The sequence below is a fragment of the Oncorhynchus clarkii genome, chromosome 17 (assembly GCF_045791955.1).
Source record: "Oncorhynchus clarkii lewisi isolate Uvic-CL-2024 chromosome 17, UVic_Ocla_1.0, whole genome shotgun sequence".
NCBI classification, from domain to species: Eukaryota; Metazoa; Chordata; class Actinopteri; order Salmoniformes; family Salmonidae; genus Oncorhynchus; species Oncorhynchus clarkii.
Genome location: NC_092163.1, coordinates 83,236,473 through 83,243,564, shown reverse-complemented (window position 1 = coordinate 83,243,564; position 7,092 = coordinate 83,236,473).

Sequence of the window (7,092 nt, the reverse complement as noted above, 5' to 3'; positions counted from 1 at the left end):
GCCTTTTGAAACTAGCTGGGTCTATTGTACAGGGGTCATACCATCAGCTTTTTGAAACTAGCTGGGTCTATTGCCATGGGGTCATACCATCAGCCTTTTGAAACTAGCTGGGTCTATTGTCCTGGGGTCATACAGTCAGCCTTTTGAAACTAGCTGGGTCTATTGTCCTGGGGTCATTCCATCAGCCTTTTGAAACTAGCTGGGTCTATTGTCCAGGGGTCATACCATCAGCCTTTTGAAACTAGCTGGGTTTATTGTCCAGGGATCATACCATCAGCCTTTTGAAACTAGCTGGGTCTATCGTCCTGGGGTCATACCATCAGCCTTTTGAAACAAGCTGGGTCTATTGTCCTGGGGTAATACCATCAGCCTTTTGAAACTAGTTGGGTCTAATGTCCAGGGGTCATACCATCAGCCTTGTGAAACTAGCTGGGTCTATTGTCCAGGGGTCATACCATCAGCTTTTTGAAACTAGCTGGGTCTATTGTCCAGAGGTCATACCATGAGCCTTTTGAAACTAGCTGGGTCTATTGTCCTGGGGTCATACAGTCAGCCTTTTGAAACTAGCTGGGTCTATTGTCCTGGGGTCATTCCATCAGCCGTTTGAAACTAGCTGAGTCTATTGTCCTGGGGTCATACCATCAGCCTTTTGAAACTAGCTGGGTCTCTTGTCCTGGGGTCATACCATCAGCCTTTTGAAACTAGCTGGGTCTATTGTCATGGGGTCATACCATCAGCCTTTTGAAACTAGCTGGGTCTATTGTCCATGGGTCATACCATCAGCCTTTTGAAACTAGCTGGGTCTATTGTCCAGGGGTCATACCATCAGCCTTTTGAAACTAGCTGGGTCTATTGTCCAGGGGTCATACCATCAGCCTTTTGAAACTAGCTGGGTCTATTGTCCTGGGGTCATACCATCAGCCTTTTGAAACTAGCTGGGTCTATTGTCCAGGGGTCATACCATCAGCCTTTTGAAACTAGCTGGGTCTATTATGCTGGGGTCATACCATCAGCCTTTTGAAACTAGCTGGGTCTATTGTCCAGGGGTCATTACCATCAGCCTTTTGAAACTAGCTGGGTCTATTGTCCATGGTTCATACCATCAGCCTTTTGAAACTAGCTGGGTCTATTGTCCTGGGGTCATACCATCATACTTTTGAAACTAGCTGGGTCTATTGTCCTGGGGTCATACCATCAGCCTTTTTAAACTAGCTGGGTCTATTGTCCTGGGGTCATACCATCAGCCTTTTGAAACTAGCTGGGTCTATTGTCCAGGGGTCATACCATCAGCCTTTTGAAACTAGCTCGGTCTATTGTCCTGGAGTCATACCATCAGCCTTTTGAAACTAGCTGGGTCTATTGTCCTGGGGTCATACCATCAGCCTTTTGAAACTAGCTGGGTCTATTGTCCTGGGGTCATACCATCAGCCTTTTGAAACTAGCTGGGTCTATTGTCCAGGGGTCATACCATCAGCCTTTTGAAACTAGCTGGGTCTATTGTCCTGGGGTCATACCATCAGCCTTTTGAAACTAGCTGGGTCTATTGTCCAGGGGTAATACCATCAGCCTTTTGAAACTAGCTGGGTCTATTATCCTGGGGTCATACCATCAGCCTTTTGAAACTAGCTGGGTCTATTGTCCAGGGGTCATTACCATCAGCCTTTTGAAACTAGCTGGGTCTATTGTCCATGGTTCATACCATCATCCTTTTGAAACTAGCTGGGTCTATTGTCCTGGGGTCATACCATCAGCCTTTTGAAACTAGCTGGGTCTATTGTCCTGGGGTCATACCATCAGCCTTTTGAAACTAGCTGGGTCTATTGTCCAGGGGTCATACCATCAGCCTTTTGAAACTAGCTCGGTCTATTGTCCTGGAGTCATACCATCAGCCTTTTGAAACTAGCTGGGTCTATTGCCATGTGCTCAATCCATCAGCCTTTTGAAACTAGCTGGGTCTATAGTCCAGGGGTCATACCATCAGCCTTTTGAAACTAGCTGGGTCTATTGTCCAGGGGTCATACCATCAGCCTTTTGAAACTAGCTCGATCTATTGTCCTGGAGTCATACCCTCAGCCTTTTGAAACTAGCTGGGTCTATTGTCCATGGGTCAGACCATCAGCCTTTTGAAACTAGCTGTGTCTTTTTTCCAGGGGTCATACTATCAGCCTTTTGAAACTAGCTGGGTCTATTGCCATGTGCTCAATCCATCAGCCTTTTGAAACTAGCTGGGTCTATTGTCCTGGGGTCATACCATCAGCCTTTTGAAACTAGCTGTGTCCATTGTCCAGGGGTCATACCATCAGCCTTTTGAAACTAGCTGGGTCTATTGTCCAGGGGTCATACCATCAGCCTTTTGAAACAAGCTGGGTCTATTGTCCAGGGGTCATACCATCAGCTGTGTGAAACTAGCTGGGTCTATTGTCCTGGGGTCATACCATCAGCCTTTTGAAACTAGTTGGGTCTAATGTCCAGGGGTCATACCATCAGCCTTTTGAAACTAGCTGGGTCTGTTGTCCAGGGGTCATACCATCAGCTTTTTGAAACTAGCTGGGTCTATTGTCCAGAGGTCATACCATCAGCTTTTTGAAACTAGCTGGGTCTATTGTCCTGGGGTCATACCATCAGCCGTTTGAAACTAGCTGAGTCTATTGTCCTGGGGTCATACCATCAGCCTTTTGAAACTAGCTGGGTCTCTTGTCCTGGGGTCATACCATCAGCCTTTTGAAACTAGCTGGGTCTATTGTCCTGGGGTCATACCATCAGCCTTTTGAAACTAGCTGGGTCTATTGTCCAGGGGTCATACCATCAGCCTTTTGAAACTAGCTGGGTCTATTGTACAGGGGTCATACCATCAGCTTTTTGAAACTAGCTGGGTCTATTGCCATGGGGTCATACCATCAGCCTTTTGAAACTAGCTGGGTCTATTGTCCTGGGGTCATACAGTCAGCCTTTTGAAACTAGCTGGGTCTATTGTCCTGAGGTCATTCCATCAGCCTTTTGAAACTAGCTGGGTCTATTGTCCAGGGGTCATACCATCAGCCTTTTGAAACTAGCTGGGTTTATTGTCCAGGGATCATACCATCAGCCTTTTGAAACTAGCTGGGTCTATCGTCCTGGGGTCATACCTTCAGCCTTTTGAAACAAGCTGGGTCTATTGTCCAGGGGTCATACCATCAGCTGTTTGAAACTAGCTGGGTCTATTGTCCAGGGGTCATACCATCAGCCGTTTGAAACTAGCTGGGTCTATTGTCCTGGGGTCATACCATCAGCCTTTTGAAACTAGTTGGGTCTAATGTCCAGGGGTCATACCATCAGCCTTTTGAAACTAGCTGGGTCTATTGTCCAGGGGTCATACCATCAGCTTTTTGAAACTAGCTGGGTCTATTGTCCAGAGGTCATACCATCAGCCTTTTGAAACTAGCTGGGTCTCTTGTCCTGGCGTCATACCATCAGCCTTTTGAAACAAGCTGGGTCTATTGTCCAGGGGTCATACCATCAGCCTTTTGAAACTAGCTGGGTCTATTGTCCAGGGGTCATACCATATGCTGTTTGAAACTAGCTGGGTCTATTGTCCAGGGGTCACACCATCAGCCTTTTGAAACTAGCTGGGTCTATTGTCCAGGGATTATACCATCAGCTTTCTGAAAATAGCTGGGTCTATTGTCCAGGGGTCATACCATCAGCCGTTTGAAACTAGCTGGGTCTATTGTCCTGGGGTCATACCATCAGCCTTTTGAAACTAGTTGGGTCTAATGTCCAGGGGTCATACCATCAGCCTTTTGAAACTAGCTGGGTCTATTGTCCAGGGGTCATACCATCAGCTTTTTGAAACTAGCTGGGTCAATTGTCCAGAGGTCATACCATCAGCCTTTTGAAACTAGCTGGGTCTATTGTCCATGGGTCATACCATCAGCCTTTTGAAACTAGCTGGGTCTATTGTCCAGCGGTCATACCGTCAGCCTTTTGAAACTAGCTCGGTCTATTGTCCAGGGGTCTTACCATCAGCCTTTTGAAACTAGCTGCGTCTATTGTCCTGGGGTCATACCATCAGCATTTTGAAACTAGCTGGGTCTATTGTCCAGCGGTCATACCATCAACATTTTTAAACTAGCTGGGTCTATTGTCCTGGGGTCATACCATCAGCCTTTTGAAACTAGCTGGGTTTATTGTCCTGGGGTCATACCATCAGCCTTTTGAAACTAGCTGGGTCTATTGTCCAGGGGTCATACCATCCGCCTTTTGAAACTAGCTGGGTCTATTGTCCTGGGGTCATACCATCAGCCTTTTGAAACTAGCTGGGTCTATTGTCCAGGGGTCAAACCATCAGCTTTCTGAAACTAGCTGGGTCTATTGTCCAGGGATCATACCATCAGCCTTTCGAATCTAGCTGGGTCTATTGTCCTGGGGTCATACCATCAGCCTTTTGAAACAAGCTGGGTCTATTGTCCAGGGGTCATACCATCAGCTGTTTGAAACTAGCTGGGTCTATTGTCGAGGGGTCATACCATCAGCCGTTTGAATCTAGCTGGGTCTTTTGTCCTGGGGTCATACCATCAGCCTTTTGAAACTAGTTGGGTCTAATGTCCAGGGGTCATACCATCAGCCTTTTGAAACTAGCTGGGTCTATTGTCCAGGGGTCATACCATCAGCTTTTTGAAACTAGCTGGGTCTATTGTCCAGAGGTCATACCATCAGCCTTTTGAAACTAGCTGGGTCTATTGTCCTGGGGTCATACCATCAGCCGTTTGAAACTAGCTGAGTCTATTGTCCTGGGGTCATACCATCAGCCTTTTGAAACTAGCTGGGTCTCTTGTCCTGGGGTCATACCATCAGCCTTTTGAAACTAGCTGGGTCTATTGTCCTGGGGTCATACCATCAGCCTTTTGAAACTAGCTGGGTCTATTGTCCAGGGGTCATACCATCAGCCTTTTGAAACTAGCTGGGTCTATTGTACAGGGGTCATACCATCAGCTTTTTGAAACTAGCTGGGTCTATTGCCATGGGGTCATACCATCAGCCTTTTGAAACTAGCTGGGTCTATTGTCCTGGGGTCATACAGTCAGCCTTTTGAAACTAGCTGGGTCTATTGTCCTGGGGTCATTCCATCAGCCTTTTGAAACTAGCTGGGTCTATTGTCCAGGGGTCATACCATCAGCCTTTTGAAACTAGCTGGGTTTATTGTCCAGGGATCATACCATCAGCCTTTTGAAACTAGCTGGGTCTATCGTCCTGGGGTCATACCATCAGCCTTTTGAAACAAGCTGGGTCTATTGTCCTGGGGTAATACCATCAGCCTTTTGAAACTAGTTGGGTCTAATGTCCAGGGGTCATACCATCAGCCTTGTGAAACTAGCTGGGTCTATTGTCCAGGGGTCATACCATCAGCTTTTTGAAACTAGCTGGGTCTATTGTCCAGAGGTCATACCATGAGCCTTTTGAAACTAGCTGGGTCTATTGTCCTGGGGTCATTCCATCAGCCGTTTGAAACTAGCTGAGTCTATTGTCCTGGGGTCATACCATCAGCCTTTTGAAACTAGCTGGGTCTCTTGTCCTGGGGTCATACCATCAGCCTTTTGAAACTAGCTGGGTCTATTGTCATGGGGTCATACCATCAGCCTTTTGAAACTAGCTGGGTCTATTGTCCATGGGTCATACCATCAGCCTTTTGAAACTAGCTGGGTCTATTGTCCAGGGGTCATACCATCAGCCTTTTGAAACTAGCTGGGTCTATTGTCCAGGGGTCATACCATCAGCCTTTTGAAACTAGCTGGGTCTATTGTCCTGGGGTCATACCATCAGCCTTTTGAAACTAGCTGGGTCTATTGTACAGGGGTCATACCATCAGCTTTTTGAAACTAGCTGGGTCTATTGCCATGGGGTCATACCATCAGCCTTTTGAAACTAGCTGGGTCTATTGTCCTGGGGTCATACAGTCAGCCTTTTGAAACTAGCTGGGTCTATTGTCCTGGGGTCATTCCATCAGCCTTTTGAAACTAGCTGGGTCTATTGTCCAGGGGTCATACCATCAGCCTTTTGAAACTAGCTGGGTTTATTGTCCAGGGATCATACCATCAGCCTTTTGAAACTAGCTGGGTCTATCGTCCTGGGGTCATACCATCAGCCTTTTGAAACAAGCTGGGTCTATTGTCCTGGGGTAATACCATCAGCCTTTTGAAACTAGTTGGGTCTAATGTCCAGGGGTCATACCATCAGCCTTGTGAAACTAGCTGGGTCTATTGTCCAGGGGTCATACCATCAGCTTTTTGAAACTAGCTGGGTCTATTGTCCAGAGGTCATACCATGAGCCTTTTGAAACTAGCTGGGTCTATTGTCCTGGGGTCATACAGTCAGCCTTTTGAAACTAGCTGGGTCTATTGTCCTGGGGTCATTCCATCAGCCGTTTGAAACTAGCTGAGTCTATTGTCCTGGGGTCATACCATCAGCCTTTTGAAACTAGCTGGGTCTCTTGTCCTGGGGTCATACCATCAGCCTTTTGAAACTAGCTGGGTCTATTGTCATGGGGTCATACCATCAGCCTTTTGAAACTAGCTGGGTCTATTGTCCATGGGTCATACCATCAGCCTTTTGAAACTAGCTGGGTCTATTGTCCAGGGGTCATACCATCAGCCTTTTGAAACTAGCTGGGTCTATTGTCCAGGGGTCATACCATCAGCCTTTTGAAACTAGCTGGGTCTATTGTCCTGGGGTCATACCATCAGCCTTTTGAAACTAGCTGGGTCTATTGTCCAGGGGTCATACCATCAGCCTTTTGAAACTAGCTGGGTCTATTATGCTGGGGTCATACCATCAGCCTTTTGAAACTAGCTGGGTCTATTGTCCAGGGGTCATTACCATCAGCCTTTTGAAACTAGCTGGGTCTATTGTCCATGGTTCATACCATCAGCCTTTTGAAACTAGCTGGGTCTATTGTCCTGGGGTCATACCATCATACTTTTGAAACTAGCTGGGTCTATTGTCCTGGGGTCATACCATCAGCCTTTTTAAACTAGCTGGGTCTATTGTCCTGGGGTCATACCATCAGCCTTTTGAAACTAGCTGGGTCTATTGTCCAGGGGTCATACCATCAGCCTT